We start from the raw sequence: 16,120 nt of genomic DNA on the forward strand, positions 1-16,120 counted from the left end.
CAACTGAGCTGCTCAGGTACCCTGCCTTCATGTTTTTTTTTTAATGGCTTGATGGCTCATTGCTTTTTTTTTTCTCGTTAAAGATTTTATTTATTTGACAGAGATTACAAGTAGGCAGAGAGGCAGGCAGAGAGAGGAGGAAGCAGGCTCCCTGCTGAGCAGAGAGCCTGATATGGGGCTCAATCCCAGGACCCTGGGATCTTGACCTGAGCTGAAGGCAGAGGCTCAACCCACTGAGCCACCCAGGCGCCCCCAGCTCATTGCTTTTTATCACTGAATCATCCATTGTAGGAATGTGTCTCAGTCTGTTATCCACTCACCTGAATGACATCTTCCTTGCCTCCAGTTTTTGGTAATTATGAATACAGCTGCTATAAATATTGCATGTAGGTTTGCATAGTCAGAAGTTTTCAGATGAATTTGGATAAGTACCTGGGAACATGATTGCTGGATCATATAGTAAAAATATATGCAACTTTGTAAGAAACTGTCACATTGTTTTCTCATGTCTGTTCCATCTCATATACCCATCAGCAGTGAATTTCCTGTTCTAGATCCTCATCAGCATTCGGTATTGTCAGGTTTTCTTTTTTTAAATTTTAGCCATTCTTATAGGTATGTATTGGTGTCTCTTCAATTTGGATTTCTCTAATGACGCTGAGCGTTTTTTCATACACACATTTGTTATGTGTAGTTTATCATCTTTGTTGAGGTATGTGTTCAGATCTTTCCTCTATTTTTTTTTTTTTTTTTTTTTTTTTTTGCTCATTGGGTTTTCTTGCTGTTTAGTTTTCTGTATATTAAGTATACATGTACTTTATCAGATATGTGTTTTGCAAATATTTTCTCACACTCTGTAGTTTGTCTTTTCATTCTTTTCACAGTGTCTTTCATGGAACAGGAGTTTTTAATAGAGTCTGCCTTATTTTTTATTCCAGGGATTATGGTTCATCGCCAAACTCAAGATCACGTAGGTTTTCTCCTACATTTTCTTCTGGTTCTTTGTAATGTTGCATTTTATATTTAGGTATATGATCCATTTTAAATTACTTTTTGTAGAAGGTGTAAGATCTCAATCTAATTTTTTTTTGCTTATGGAGATACAATTTTCTTCTACTTTTGGTTGAAAGACTACTTTCTCCATTGAATTGCCTTTGCTCTTTGTGAAAGGTCAGTCATCCTTTAACTTTTAAGACATTTGTGTCTTTGTATTTAAAACATATTTCCTAGATGTTGCCTCTGTTTTTTTTTTTTTAAATCTAGTCTAATAAATTCTGTCTTATAATAAGAGTCTTTAGACCACCTGAAATAAAAAAAATCGGGGTGCCTGGGTGGCTCAGTCATTAAGCATCTGCCTTTGGCTCAGGTCATGGTCCCAGGGTTCTGGGATCGAGTCCTGCATGGGGTTCCCTGCTCAGCGGGAAGCCTGCTTCCCTCTCCTGCTTGTGTTCTCTCTCTCTCTCTCTCTCTCTCTCTTTCTCTGTCAAGTAAATAAATGAAATCTTTAAAAAAAATCAGTTTTATTGAGATCTAACTTAAACATCATGAAATTCATCCATTAAAAGGGTACAATTCAGTGGTTCTTAGTATATTTACAGGGTTTTCTAGCCATCAGTGTAATCTCATTTAGAACATTTTCACCCCAGAAAGAAACCTTGTGTCCATTAGGAGTCACTGTCATACCCTGCTTCCCCATTGCAGCCCTATGCAACCACTCATCCATTTTCTGTCCCTATAGATTTGCCTATTCTGGACATTTCATATAAATGGAATCATACAGTAAGTGATCTTCTGCAACTAGTTTTCATTTAGGATAAGGTTTTTGAGGTTCATTCATGTTGTATAAGTAATTCGTTCCTTTTTTTAAATTGTGGCAAAAATTCACATAAAATTCACCATTTTAACAGGGGGGATGGGCAAAATAGATGAAGGGGAATGAGAGGTACAGGCTACCAGTCATGGAGTGAAAGGTACAAAGTGTAAGAATATAGTCAGTGGTATTATAATAGCATTGTATGGTGATAGGTAATCGTTACACTTGTGGTGAGCATAAGCTAATGTATAGACTTGTGGAATCACCATGTTGTACACCCTAAAATAATGTAACATTGTGTGTCAACTATACTTCAATTTAAAAAAAAGACAATGAGGGGCGCCTGCGTGGCTCAGTGGGTTAAAGCCTCTGCCTTCAGCTCAGGTTATGATCCCAGAGACCCGGGATTGAGCCCCATATCTGAAAGACGGAGATCACAAGTAGGCAGAGAGGCAGGCAGAGAGAGAGAGAGAGGGAAGCAGGCTTCCTGCGGAGCAGGGAGCCCGATGCGGGGCTCGATCCCAGGACCCTGAGATCATGACCCGAGCCAAAGGCAGCAGCCCAAACCACTGAGCCACCCAGGTGCCCCAAATAAATAAAATCTTAAAAAAAAAAAAAGAGGGACGCCTGGGTGGCTCAGTTGGTTAAGCAGCTGCCTTCAGCTCAGGTCATGATCCCAGCATCCTGGGATCAAGTCCCACATCGGGCTCCTTGCTGAGCAGGGAGCCTGCTTCTCCCTCTGCCTCTGCCTGCCGTTTTGTCTGCCTGTGCTCGCTCCCTCCCTCTCTCTCTCTCTCTCTGATAAATAAATAAAATCTTAAAAAAAAAAAGACAATGAAAAAAATTCCCCATTTTAATAATTTTAAAATGCACAATTCTGTGGCATTTAGTACATTCACAGTGTTATACAGCTGTCAACCACTATCTAGTTCTAGAATGTTTTTATCACCCCAAAAGGAAACTCCTTTTCCTTTAAGCAGCCACTCTCTATGTCCTTGCCACTCCCCAGCCCCTGGCAGCCACTAATCTGCTTTTCTGTGGATTTGCCTAGTGTGGATATTTCCTATAGATGAAATTATGTGGTGTGTGACTTTTTTTTTTTTAATTAAGGCAAAATTGGTAAAAACATACTAGTTTCAGGTGTAGAACATAGTAATTTGATTTTTGTATGCATTACAAAGAGTAGTCTAGGGGCACCTGCCTGGCTCAGTCTGTTGGGTGGCTTCCTTCAGCTTGGGTCATGATCTCAGGGTTTGGGGATTGAGCCCCATGTCAGACTCCCTGCTCAGTGGGGAGCCTGCTTTTCTCTCTCCCTCTATGCTCCCCTCTGCTTGTGCTCTCTAGCTCAGGTTCTCTCTCTCAAATAAATGAATAAAATCTTAAACAAAAACAAAAACAAAGCATAGTCTAGTTATCATCTGTTACCATGTGCAGTTGACCCTCTTCACCCATTTCACCGATTACGAATCCCCTTCCAGTCTGGTAACTACTGATCTTTTCTCTGTATCTGAGTTTTGTTTTCTTTTGTTTTTTAGGTTACACTTATAAGTAAAGTCATATATAGCATCTGTCTTTCTCTGTCTGACTTACTTAGCATATACCCTCAAGGTCCATCCGCGTTGTCACAAATGCAAGATTTCTTTCTTTTTATGGCTGAGTAATATTTCAGTGCATGTGTGTATGTGCACACACACAAGTCTTTAGCCATTCATCCAATAGTGGACAGACACTTAAGTTGTTGCGGTATCTTGACTATTGTGAATAATGCTGCAGTGAACATAGGGGTGAGTGTTCTTGTTTCTTTGGATAAATATCCAGAAGTGGAATAGCTGGATCATATGATATTTGTTTTTTATTTTTTAAAATTTATTTTTATTTTATTTATTTATTTTATTATTTATGATTATTTTTATTATTTTATTTTTTATTTTGAGGAACTCCTTGCTGTATTCCGTAATGGCTACACCATTTGATAATCCCATTGACAGTGGATGACTGTTCTTTTTTCCACATCCTCTCCCAACACTTGTTTATTTTTGGTAATTGCCATTCTAACAGGTATAAGGTAATATCTCATTGTGGTTTTGATTTACATTTCCCTGATTATTACTGATACAATATCATTAATAGCATAATACTTCCTAAGTTCATCTGTGTTAGGGCATATATTAGTAGTACTTCATTCCTTTTTTTTTTTTTCCTACATCATTTATTTACTTCATTCCTTTTATGGCTGAATAATTTAGTGCATGGAAAGACCACATTTTGTTTATTGATTCTGACTTGATATTTGGGTTGTTTCTGTGTTTTGGATATTTTAAGTAGCACTGTTATGAATATTTGTATACAAGTTTTCATAGGGACATATGTTTTTTTTTTTTTTTTCATTTGTTATGATAGTGGCTTAAATTTAGTGAAATTATCGGTAAGGTTGGGTTTGAGTCCGTTACCTTGTTATTTATTTTATTTTTCCTTGTTATTTAATTTTTCCTATCTGTTCTTTTTTTTTATAAGATTTTATTTATTTATTTATTAGAAAGGGTGGGGGCAGTGAGCATGAGAAGGCAGAGTGGTAGGCAGAAGCAGGCTTCAAGCTGAGCAGGGAGCCTGACATGGGGCTCTATCCCAGAATCCTGGGATCATGAACTCAGCCAAAGGCCGACTCTTAACCAGCTGAGCCACCCCCGAGGCACCCCTGTTCTATCTTTTTGGTTATATTTTATATATATATATAAAATGTATTTTAGTATTCTGTTTATCTCCACATTGTCATCTTAGCTGTATGTCTTCTTTTTTCCATCCTTATAACTCACACAGTTTATCTTCAGATAGTTTTGTTTTTTAAAGATTTAATTTATTTATTTGATAGACGGAGATCACAAGTAGGCAGAGAGGCAGGCAGAGAGAGAGGGGGAAGCAGGCTCCCTGCTGAGCAGAGAGCCTGATGCAGTACTCGATCCCAGGACCCTGGGATCATGACCTGAGCTGAAGGCAGAGGCTTAACCCACTAAGCCACTCAGGTGCCCCAATTTATCTTCAAATAATATTATACTATGTCATGTATAACCTAGGATTCTTTTTTTTTTTTTTTTAATTTAATTTATTTGAGAAAGGGGGAGAGGAAGAACAGGTGGAGGGGCGAGGCAGAGGGAGAGGGGCGGGGAGCCCGATGCAGGGCTTGATCCCAGGGCTCCAAGATCACCACCTGAGCCATTCAGGTGCTCCAGTAACCTAGGACTCTTAATTTAGTGCAACTGTATGCTCTTCCATTCTTCCTCATCATTAAAAACAGGATAATACTAGTTCTATTTAATTGGGTGGTTATGAGTGTAAAATGAGTTAATTTGTGTAAAATGCTTTGAACACAGCTCATGCTTTTATTTATATTGGGAATAATAGAAGATAGAATTTCAGAAATCCACAGCTTGTTTCTTTTCCAGCCGCTTCAGCTAACTACTTTCATGATCACCCCCAAGTCTATTGGTTCTCAATTCTGGATGTACATTACAGTTACTGAGCAGCTTAAAAATATTTATGGTAATATGCCACCTCGGGGTGCCTGGGTGGCTCAGTTGCCTTTGGCTCGGGTTGTGATCCAGGGTGCTGGGATTGGGCCCACATTGGGCCCCCTGCTCAGCAGGAGTCTGCTTCTCCCTCTCCTGTTCCCCCTGCTTGTGCTCTTTCTTTATCTTTCTGTCAAATAAATGAAATCTTAAAAAAAGCCACCCCAAATTCTTATTTTATTGGTTTGATATGTATTTTTTAAAGTGTTCCAGTTGATTCCATTGTGCAGTTAGTGTGGGGAGTCATTACCCTAGATTTTAGCACCATAATCTGTAACTGAAAGTATTTTAAGCGTCTGGCTTCATCTCCTCTTTTGCCAACTTACATACTCTGGTACCCTATTCTGATATTCTCTAGATTCCATTGAGATCTAGGCCATTAGCCATACCACTTTGTGGTGTCTGTCATTCTACTGTCTGTCCACCACGGTCTGTCATTCCCCACGTATAGTAATTTCTTTCTTTACCCAGTTACATTGAATCAGTGAATAAAATTTTTAATGCCTAGGAGTGTTCTGTACCACGTTGTAGGATCAAGTTACCAATTCCCTTGTTCCTCTCTTTCACTGTAACTGAGCCAAGGGATGCCTGGGTGGCTCAGTTGGTCTTGATTTCAGCTCAGGTCATGATCTTGAGGTTGTGGGATCTGGCCTTTCATAGGCTCCGCGCTCAGTATGGAGTCTGCAGTCTGCTTGGGATTCTCTTTCTCTCTCTCTCCCCTTTGATGTTCTCCCTGCTCATGTGCTCTCTTTCTCTAAAATTTTATTTATTTATTTGAGAAAGAGAGCATGACTGGGGAGAGGGGCAGAGAGAGAGGGAGAAGCAGACTCCTGGCTGAGCAGGGAGCCTGACGCAGGACCTCAAGATCATGACCTGAGCCACCCAGGCACCTAATAAATACAGTCTTTTTTTAAGAAAAACTATAATTGAGGCAAAACTTCAGTTCTGATTACTTCATTACTTTGCCAACTCTACTACCTTGAACCTGAGCAGCTGAGTGTCGCTGGAGGAAACAAACAGTAGTTCTAGGTCTCACTTTAAATTTATGGCCACACGGGCACCTGGGTGGCTCAGTGGGTTAAGCCTCTGCCTTCAGCCCAGGTCATGATCCCAGGGTCCTGGGATCCAGCCCTGCATCAGGCTCTCTGCTCAGCAGGGAGGTTGCTTCCCCCTCTCTTTTTGTCTGCTGGTCTGTCTACTTGTGATCTCTTTCTCTCTGTCAAATAAATAAAATCTTTAAAAAAAAAAATAACAAATTTATGGCCACAAATATAATTTGTGTCCCCAGCATTACCTACTCATTTGCTCTTCCACTTTGACTATTAAGAAGACCATTTAATCTCTTTCCTTTCCGTACTCTTACTTTTGCAAAGAGGTCTTCCCTGATGCACTGTAAAAACAAGCCCTTGTGTAATCACTTTCTTTCCCTCTGTTTTATTTTTCTTCATAGTACTTAACATTTTCTGAAATTATTTATTTGTAAGTTTATACTTGTTTACTGATTATTTCCCAGCTATGATGTGAGGTCCATAAAGACAGGGCATTTGGTGTTTTCATCACTTTAATTCCCAGCATTTAGAACAATGTCTGAGGCCCCGTCATAGGTTATTAATAAACTAGCAGTGATTGATTAGCAAACATAAGAGCTCTTTCCTGTTAGCCATGAAACTATAAAATACTTAGGAATAATCCACACAAGACCTGGATGAAAAAGATTATGATACTTTGCTTAAAAGCTTTTTTAAAAAAAGACCTGAATAAAATGGAGAATCATACCATGCTTTCGAGTAGGGAACTTAATATTGTAAAGATGTTCACGCTCCATGAATAATAAACTGTATTTTGAGCAATTCTAAAAAGACCTCAGCCTCCCCATCTCACCCTCCCAGCCTCCACTGAAGCTTAATAAGCTTGGATGAATAAGGTTGGAAAAATCTTTAAAAAAGGGGTGTGTGTGTGTGAGGAGGAGGTTTCTCTCTCAGATCAGAAAATATTTAGAGCTGTTATAATTAACTGTGGGTGATACCGAGCTTGAAAATTGGCTAATGCCACAAAACAAAGGTTGGATTTTATAGGATTATATATTAGTATATGAGAAAGATGAGAAAAGAATTTTTCAGTAAGTTAACCTTTCTGTAATAAGTAGAGGACACAGTTCTAAATTTTATTCTGTAGAGCATTTTTCTTTTATCTTTTTTTAAGATTTAAATTCAATTAATTAATATAATATTTGTTTCAAGGGTACAGGTCTGTGATTCATAAGCCTTATATAATACCCAGTGCTCATTACAACACATACTCCCCAGATGTCCAGTACCCACTCCCCTTCCCTCCAGCAACCCTCAGTTTGTTGCCTATGATTAGGAGTTTCTTAGGGTTTGTCTCCCTCTCTGATTTCATCTTGTTTCATATTTTCTTCTTTTCCCCTACCATACTCTGCCTTGTTTCTTAAATTCCACGTATCAGTGAGATGACACAGTTGTCTTTCTCTGATTGACTTAATTTCACTAAGCATAATACCGTCTAGTTCCATTCACATTGTTGCAAATGGCAAGATTTCATTTTTTTTGATGGCTTTGTAATATTCGTGTGTGTGTGTGTGTGTGTGTGTGTGTGTGTGTGTGTGTATCCCAGCTTCTTTATCCATTCATCCGTCAATGGGCATCTGGGCTCTTTGCATAGTTTGGATATTGTGGACATTGTTCCTATAAACATTGGGTCCAGGTGCCCCTTTGGATCACTACCTTTTTATCTTTGGGGTAGGTACTCAGTAGGAAGCTCCATGCTGTTTTCCGGAGTAGCTGCACCAGCTTGCATTCTCACCAACACTGAGGAGGGCTCCCCTCTATCTGCATCCTCACCAACATCTGTCATTTCCTGACTTGTTAATTTTAGCCATTCTGACTGGTGTGAGGTGGTATCTCACTGTGGTTTTTGATTGGTATTTTCCTGATGCTGAGTGACACTGAGCACTTTTTCATGTGTCTCTTGGCCATCTGGAGGTCTTTGCAGAAATGTCTGTTCAAGTCCTCTGCTGCGCATTTCTTGATTGGATTATTTGTTCTTTGGGCGTTGAGTTTGATCTTTATAGATTTTAGAGACTAGCCCTTTATCTGATAGGTCATTTGCAAGTATCTTCTGGTGCTTGGCTTTTGGTTTTGTTGACTGTTTCCTTTGCTATGCAAAAGCTTTTTATCTTGATGAAGTCCCCCTTGCCTTTGGCGATGCTTCTAGGAAGAAGTTGCTGCAGCTGAGGTCAGAGAGGTTACTGCCTGTGTTCTCCACAAGTATTTTGCTGGATTCCTATTTCACATTTAGGTCTTTCATCCATTTTGAGACTGTTTTTGTATATGGTGTAAGGAAATGGTCCAGTTTAATTCTTCTGCGTGTGGCTGTCCAATTTTCCCGAAACCATTTGTTGAAGAGACTCTTGTTTCCAGTGGACATTCTTTCCTGCTTTGTTGAAGATTAATTGACCATAGAGTTGAGGGTCTGTTTCCGGGCTCTCTCTTCTGCTCCAGTGATCTATGTGTCTGTTTTTGTGCCAGTACCATAATTGTCTTGATGATAACAGCTTTGTAATAGAGCTTGATGTAGAGCATTTTTTAAAGATTACTGCTTTATTTGAGGTTTAGCCTTAGGTTTATTTGAGGTGTGAGGACCCTTTACTCTCTATAGTTAGGGATCTAGTTATCTAGACCTAGTCCTTACTTAGATCACCTTGTGTGGTGGTTTTTTTGTGTGTGTTTTTTTTAAAGATTTTATTTATTTATTTAACAGAGAAGGGGAGAGAGAGAGAGAAAGAGAGAGAGCGCGCACCAGTAGGTAGAGCAGCAGGCAGAGGGAGAGGGAGAAGCAGGCTACCCACTGAGCAGAGAGCCTGATGTGGGGCTTAGCCCAGGACTCATGACTTCAGCCGAAGACAGATGCTTAATGGACTGAGCTACCCAGGTCCCCCCATGCCACTTTGTGTTTTATTCCTACACAGCTTTTTTTTTTTTTTTTAAAGTAGGCTCCATGCCTGAGTGTGGAGCCCCGTAAGGGGTTTGAATCCACAACCCTAATAATATCAAGACCTGAACTGAGATCAAAGTCAGATGCTTAACTAATTTAGCCACCCAGGTGCCCCAACAGTTTAAGTTTTTGATCTGATAGCATCTTTACCTCTCTTTCTTTTTTTTTAAATCATGATTTTTCTTTTCCTTTTTTTTTTTTAAACGATTTTATTGGGGCGCCTGGGTGGCTCAGTGGGTTAAGCCGCTGCCTTCGGCTCAGGTCATGATCTCAGGGTCCTGGGATCGAGTCCCGCATCAGGCTCTCTGCTCCACAGGGAGCCTGCTTCCTCCTCTCTCTCTGCCTGCCTCTCTGCCTACTTGTGATCTCTCTCTGTCAAATAAAAAAAAATAAAATAAAAAAAAAATCTTTAAACGATTTTATTTATCTGACACACACACAGGGAGAGAGAGATCACAAATAGGCAGAGAGGCAGGCAGAAGAGAGAGGGGGGAAACAGGCTCCCTGCTGAGCAGAGAGCCTGGTGCGGGGCTTGATCCCAGGACCCTGAGATCATGACCTGAGCCGAAGGCAGAAGCTTAACCCACTGAGCCACCCAGGCACCCCTCTCTTACTTTTAATTTGCTCCAATTTCCACTATGTATTTAGTAGTCAAATAAACAATAGAATTTTTTGTAAACTAACACTAAATAGACTGTGAATGAGAAAACTGAAATGCATCAAGGATATATGTTTTGCTGCTTCGTGGTATCTATTTTTGATCTTCATGGCTGGTTCTGGGCTGTATATGAATTGGTGAGCTTGCCAGATAGTACAGTTTTAGAAACTTGGGAGGTGTGAATTTACCCCACATTCCCTTTATGCTCAGTGAATAAAGTTTAGGAATGATAATTCAGCTTTTAAGGAAAAGAAGGAGAAAAAAGTCCATGGGGGAAAATTTTAAATTAGATATTTGTCTTGCATCTCTCTGTGTCTCTGTATATTTACATATGTGTATATGTGTATATACATATGTGTATGTATATATGTATGAGATATTTTAGCATGTTTTTGTCGGAGGCAGGCCCCTGGCCAGGGTGGCCTCTGCCATTAAAAGATGGCGCCTGGCTAGTTCCCAGCTTAGGATTGCCTCCTGAGACTAAGCAGAACGCCCAAAGAGGAAGTAAACAGCATTGGTTGCTAGCGAAGTTGTTCGTTTAGGTGCACAGCCTGATTTGCTCCCTCCTGTACCCTGCTCGCTGATTGGTCATGTAAATGTATGTAAGTGTGTAGACTTGCGGCAATAAAGAGAGAGAAGATGCATCCGAACCAGGCTTCTTGTCGTCCTTGTGGGCTGAGGGCGATAGGTTTTGTGTTCTACTTTTCCAATTTTATAGTTTATTTAAAATAGGTAATATTCAGATTATGGTTTCCTGCCTATGTCTTGAGTTTCAACCAGTGTTATGGTACTCCATTATTTTCTTAGCTTTTCCACTTGCCTTCATTTTCCCCTGTACTTTTTTTTTTTAAGGTTTTATTTATTTATTTTGTAGAGCAGAAGCAGGGGGAGTGGCTGGCAGAGGGAGAAGGAGAAGGGGACTCCCTACTGAGCAGAGCACCTGATGTGGCACTCGATCCCAGGCTCCTCAGATCATTACCTGAACCAAAGGCAGAGGCTTAGCCCACTGAGCCTCCCAGGTGTCCCTTCCCCTACACTTTTGTTGAAATCTCGGAGGACATGAACTTCTTTTTAAAAAGCCTTTTAATTTGGGGGTACCTGGGTGGCTCAGTTGACTCTTGATTTCAGCTCAGGTCATGATTTCAGGGTTGTGAGATTAAGCCCTGCATAGGTGTCTCTGCTGGGCGTGGAGCCTGCTTAATTCTCTTCTGCTCCCTCTGCTTCTCTCTCTCTCTCCTTCTCAAAACAAAACAAACAAACCACTTTTATTTTGAAAAAAATTCAGGAAAGTTGAGTCGAACTTTGAAGAATAGTTTGAAGAATATTGTAATGAGCCTTTCACTTAGGTTTCACCTTGTGTTTTACCTTTCACTTCATTTACTGGTTATGAACATTTTATCACATTAACACACTCTGTGCATAGTAGTATTCTGTTTTTATTTTTTAAAGTAAGCTTTATGCACAAGGTGGGGCTTGAACTCAACAACCCCAAGATCAAGAGTTGCCTGCTCTACTGACTGAGCCAGCCTCCCGCCTTGTGCGTTGTATTATTTTTAGATTAAACCATCTGAGAATAAGTTAAGCATGTATTTCCCAAGAACAAGGACATTCTCTTATACAATCTAATGATCACATTAGGAAAATCAGCTTTGTTACAAAATTAATTTATAGCCTACACTGAAATTTCTCCAGTACTATTTTTTATAGCAACTTTTTGTTTTTCTGTTTCCAGATACATTCTAGGATCACTCATTGTATTTAGTTGTCATTTATTCGATATTTAGTTGGATTATTTACATTGACAGTCACGTCTGCAAATAAGGACATTTTTACTTCTTCCTCTTTTGTTTCTTTTTCTTCTATCTTAATTTCTTCCTTTTGCTTTCTTTGGCCAGATGAGAAATAATTTTAGCATCAATTAATGACAATAGTAAATTTTAACACATTGATTTTTTTTAAGCCTTGAGTATACACTGATATTTATAAAATAAATGAATGAAGGGGAGGGAAAGAAGTTTCTTCACAATAGAATGCCAACTAATAAACACAGAAGGAATGATCAAAAACCATTTTACAATGATTAAAGTTTTCAGTTTCAATCAAGAGTTACCAGTGGATCCTAAAATCTCTGGGCAGAAGGCTGCTGAGTACAAGATTACTTAACATAATCTCAAGGCCTTTTCCTAGACATAGCAATAATTACAAAAGAATAAAATGTTATCAGGGCATCTGGGTGGCTTAGTTAGTTAAGCATTTGACTCTTGACTTCGGCTCAGGTGATGTTCTCGGGGTTGTGGGATCAGCCCATGTCAGAGCCTCCTTAAGATTCTTTTTCTGCTCTTCCCAATCCTCTTAAAAAAGAAAAGGAAGAAAATGTAGCCACCACTTTAACTAAATACTCAAAATTAATATCATTAATGATTAGTCAAACTGCTATTCAGACATGTCTTCTGATATGATGCACCAAGGACACATTACTTATGTAGTATTCCTGATTTTATTATTATTTTTTAAAGATTTTACCCATTTATTTGCAGACTGAGATCACAAATAGGTAGAGAGGCAGGCAGAGAGAGAGGAGGAAGTAGGCCCGCCGCAGAGCAGAGAGCCCGATGCTGGGCTCGATCCCAGGACCGGAACAAAGGCAGTGGCTTTGAGCCACCCAGGTGCCCCTATTCCTGATTTTAAAAAATGCATTGCTTTACTCCTCTAACACTCCAAAAAAAAAAAAAAAAATTCATTGCCTATATCTGAACATGAGGGATTAGACAACCTGAAACTAAAGGGGAGAATTCTAGTCACGGGAAACAAAAGCAAAAATAAACCACTGGGACTACACCAAATTGAAAAGCTTTTGCACAGCAAAGGAAACCATCAACAAAATGACAAAAGCAATCTACTGAACCGGAGAAGATAACTGCAAATGATACAGCTAATAGGGAGACTATTCAAGCTAGATCTGTGTCCTTTTGATAGGACCCCACTAATCTTTGAGTAGTGTTTTTTGTTTTATTTTTTTCTTTTTTTTAAAGATTTTATTTATTTATTTGGAAGGTAGAGATCACAAGTAGGCAGAGAGGCAGGCAGAGAGAGAGGAGGAAGCAGGCTCCCTGCCCTGCCAAGCAGAGAGCCTGATGCGGGGCTCGATCCCAGGACCCTGGGATCATGACCTGAGCCGACGGCAGAGGCTTTAACCCACTGAGCCACCCAGGCGCCCGTGTTTTTTGTTTTCTTAAGTAAGATGTTCTCGGTATATCTTTTGCCTTTTTTTTTCTTTTCTTTTCTTTTTTTTTAAGTAGGCTCCACACCTAGCACGGAGCTCAGCTCGAGGCTTGAACTCAGTACCATGGTATCAAGACCTGGGCAGAGATCAAGAGTTTGACACTTAACTGACAGAGCCACTCAGGCTCCCCTATCTTGTGCTTTTCTTTCCCAACCTTGGAATTGGTAATTACTCCAAAGAGGTCTAGTATCGTTTGGTGAGGAATGGTTTTAAGAAACAAAGATTTAGGGGCGCCTGGGTGGCTCAGTGGGTTAAGCCTCTACCTTCGGCTTGGGTCATGATCTCAGGGGCCTGGGATCAAGTCCCGCATGGGGCTCTCTACTCAGCAGGGAGCCTGCTTCTCCTCATCTCTCTTTCTGTCTCTCTGCCTATTTGTGATCTCTCTCTCTGTCAAATAAATAAATAAAATCTTAAAAAAAAAAAAAAGAAACAAAGATTTAGGTGCTGAGTATATTTGTTGCTGCTGGGGTGACACTAGTTTTGGGTTTCCTTTTTGGTAGACAGGAGGAGACATATACTCAATTTCAACAGCTTTATTGATAAATCACATATCACACAATTCACCTATTTAAAATATACAATTCATTGGTTTTTAGTGTAGTCAGAGATTGTTTAACCATTACCACAATCAAGTTTATCACACTGAAAAGAAACCCCATCCCCGTTAGAGTCATTCCCCACTTCTCCATCCCCCCAATCTAGGCAGCTTTCTCTTTTTATAAATGGCCTATTTTGGACATTTTATATAAATGGAACCATACTATATGTGATATATTTTTTTAAGGATTTTATTTATTTATTTGACAGAGATCACAAGTAGGCAGAGAGGCAGGCAGAGAGAGGTGAGTTGGGTGGGGAGGGAAGCAGGCTCCCTGCTGAGCAGAGAGCCTAATGCTGGGCCCATCCCAGGACCCTGGGATCATGATCTGAGCCAAAGGCAGAGGCTTTAACACACTGAGACACCCAGGCTCCCCTATATGTGGTGTTTTGTGACTGACTTCCTCCACTTAGTGTAATGTTTTCAGGGTTTATCCATGTTTAGCATGTATCAGTACTTAATTTCTGTTTATTGCTGAAGATAGTTCATTGTATGGATGTACTACATTTTATTTGTTGCCTCATAAGTTGGTGGACATTTGGGCTGTTTTTTGTCTAGTGTATTTTTTGTCTAGTATAAAAAATGTTGACACACATATTTAAAAATTAAAAAAAAATTTTTTTTTAATTTGTTTGTTTATTTATTTGTTGAGAGAGTGGAAGCAAGAGAAATCACAGAGGGAAAGGGAGAGGCAGACTCACTCCTGAGCAGGGAGCCCTATGTGGGGCTCGATCCTGGGACCCTGAGATCATGACCTGAGCCAAAGGCAGATGTTCAACTGACTGAGCCATCCAGGTGCTCCTAAAAAATTTTATTTTTGAATTATTTTAGGTTTACTGAAAAGTTGAAAAAGTAGTACAGAGAATTCCTATATTCCTCTATGGTTAACATCTTGTATTATCATAGTGAATTTGTCAAAACTAAGACAACATTGTTATACTGCTTTTAACTAAAATCCAGATTTTATTTTAATCTCACTAGTTTTTATGTTAATGTGATTTTTCTGTTCTATATTCCAATTCAGGGTACCACATTACATTTAGTGCGTATGTATTTTAAAATTATGAGTTCATACTGATGGCTCTAGTTCAGTTTCAGTACACATATTTGTTTAAATATATTTTTTATTTATTTGAGAGGGAGGGAGAGGGCACATGCAGGGGAGGGAAAAGGGAGAGGGGGCAAGCAGGTTCCCTGCTGAGTAGGGGGCCTGATATGGGACTCATCCCAGGACCCCAGATCATGACCCAAGCCAAAGGCTGATGCTTAACCAACTGAGCCACCCCGGCATCCCAGTACACATATTCTTACTTGCCCTCTGCCGTCCTATATCATCTCTCTCTTTTCTTACAGTAAGATCTCTGTCTTCAAACAATTGTTCAGATACAGAGTACATACAGAATAATGTTTGAACCATACTACTATAAACCATATCACTATGTCTAAAGGCAGGATTTTTTTTTTTCAGTTCTTAATGTTAAATTGTTTAAATTACTTGCATTAGCTCTTTTTTCATTTCCTTTTATGTGATTATATGGTCAATTTGGTATATAGTTAGGTTTATTGGCTCATATATTATTAATGGTGAAGTTAGGTATTTAACAACATAAAAAAAAGTTTTTTAAAAGATTTCTTTTATTCATTAGAGAGAGAGAAAGAGAGAGAGCGTGCACAAGTATTAGTAAAGGTAGAGGGAGAGAGTGAAGCAGACTCTCCACTCAGATGGGAGCCCCAGGTTGAGCTCCAGGGCTCCATCCCAGGACCTGGAGATCATGACCTGAGCTGAAGGCATATGCTTAACTGTCTGAGCCACCAGGCGCCCCTCAAAAAACAATTTTTTTTTAATAAAGATTTTATTAAAAAAAAAATAAATAAAGATTTTATTTATTTATTTATTTGACAGACAGAGATCACAAGTAGGCACAGAGGCAGGCAGAGAGAGAGGAAGGGAAGCGGGCTCCCCGCGGAACAGAGAGCCTGATGCGGGGCTCGATCCCAGGACTTTGGGATTATGACCTGAGCCTAAAACAAAGGCTTTAATCCACTGAGCCACCCAGGCCCCCCCCCATATTTTTATAATGGAATTTAGAAATTGTTCTTTTCTAGACTTTTAATTTAAACTTTACAGTGAATATACCCTGCTTAATGGGTTTTGTTTGAACTTAGTAGTGTTTCCAAGAATTCTGAATTA

The 16,120-nt window shown here is 39.6% G+C and overlaps 1 protein-coding gene and 1 long non-coding RNA gene across 4 annotated transcripts in view; one reads left to right on the plus strand and one right to left on the minus strand.

Annotated features, from left to right (window-relative positions):
- Positions 1–16,120, minus strand: part of LOC309846456 — a 644,888-nt gene that overhangs the window by 83,378 nt on the left and 545,390 nt on the right. The gene's annotated exons all lie outside the window — the stretch shown is intronic.
- DENND4C (DENN domain containing 4C) overlaps positions 1–16,120 on the plus strand; it is a 143,905-nt gene that overhangs the window by 14,130 nt on the left and 113,655 nt on the right. The gene's annotated exons all lie outside the window — the stretch shown is intronic.

This window comes from Mustela nivalis, assembly GCF_964662115.1.
Source record: "Mustela nivalis genome assembly, chromosome: 13".
NCBI lineage: Eukaryota > Metazoa > Chordata > Mammalia > Carnivora > Mustelidae > Mustela > Mustela nivalis.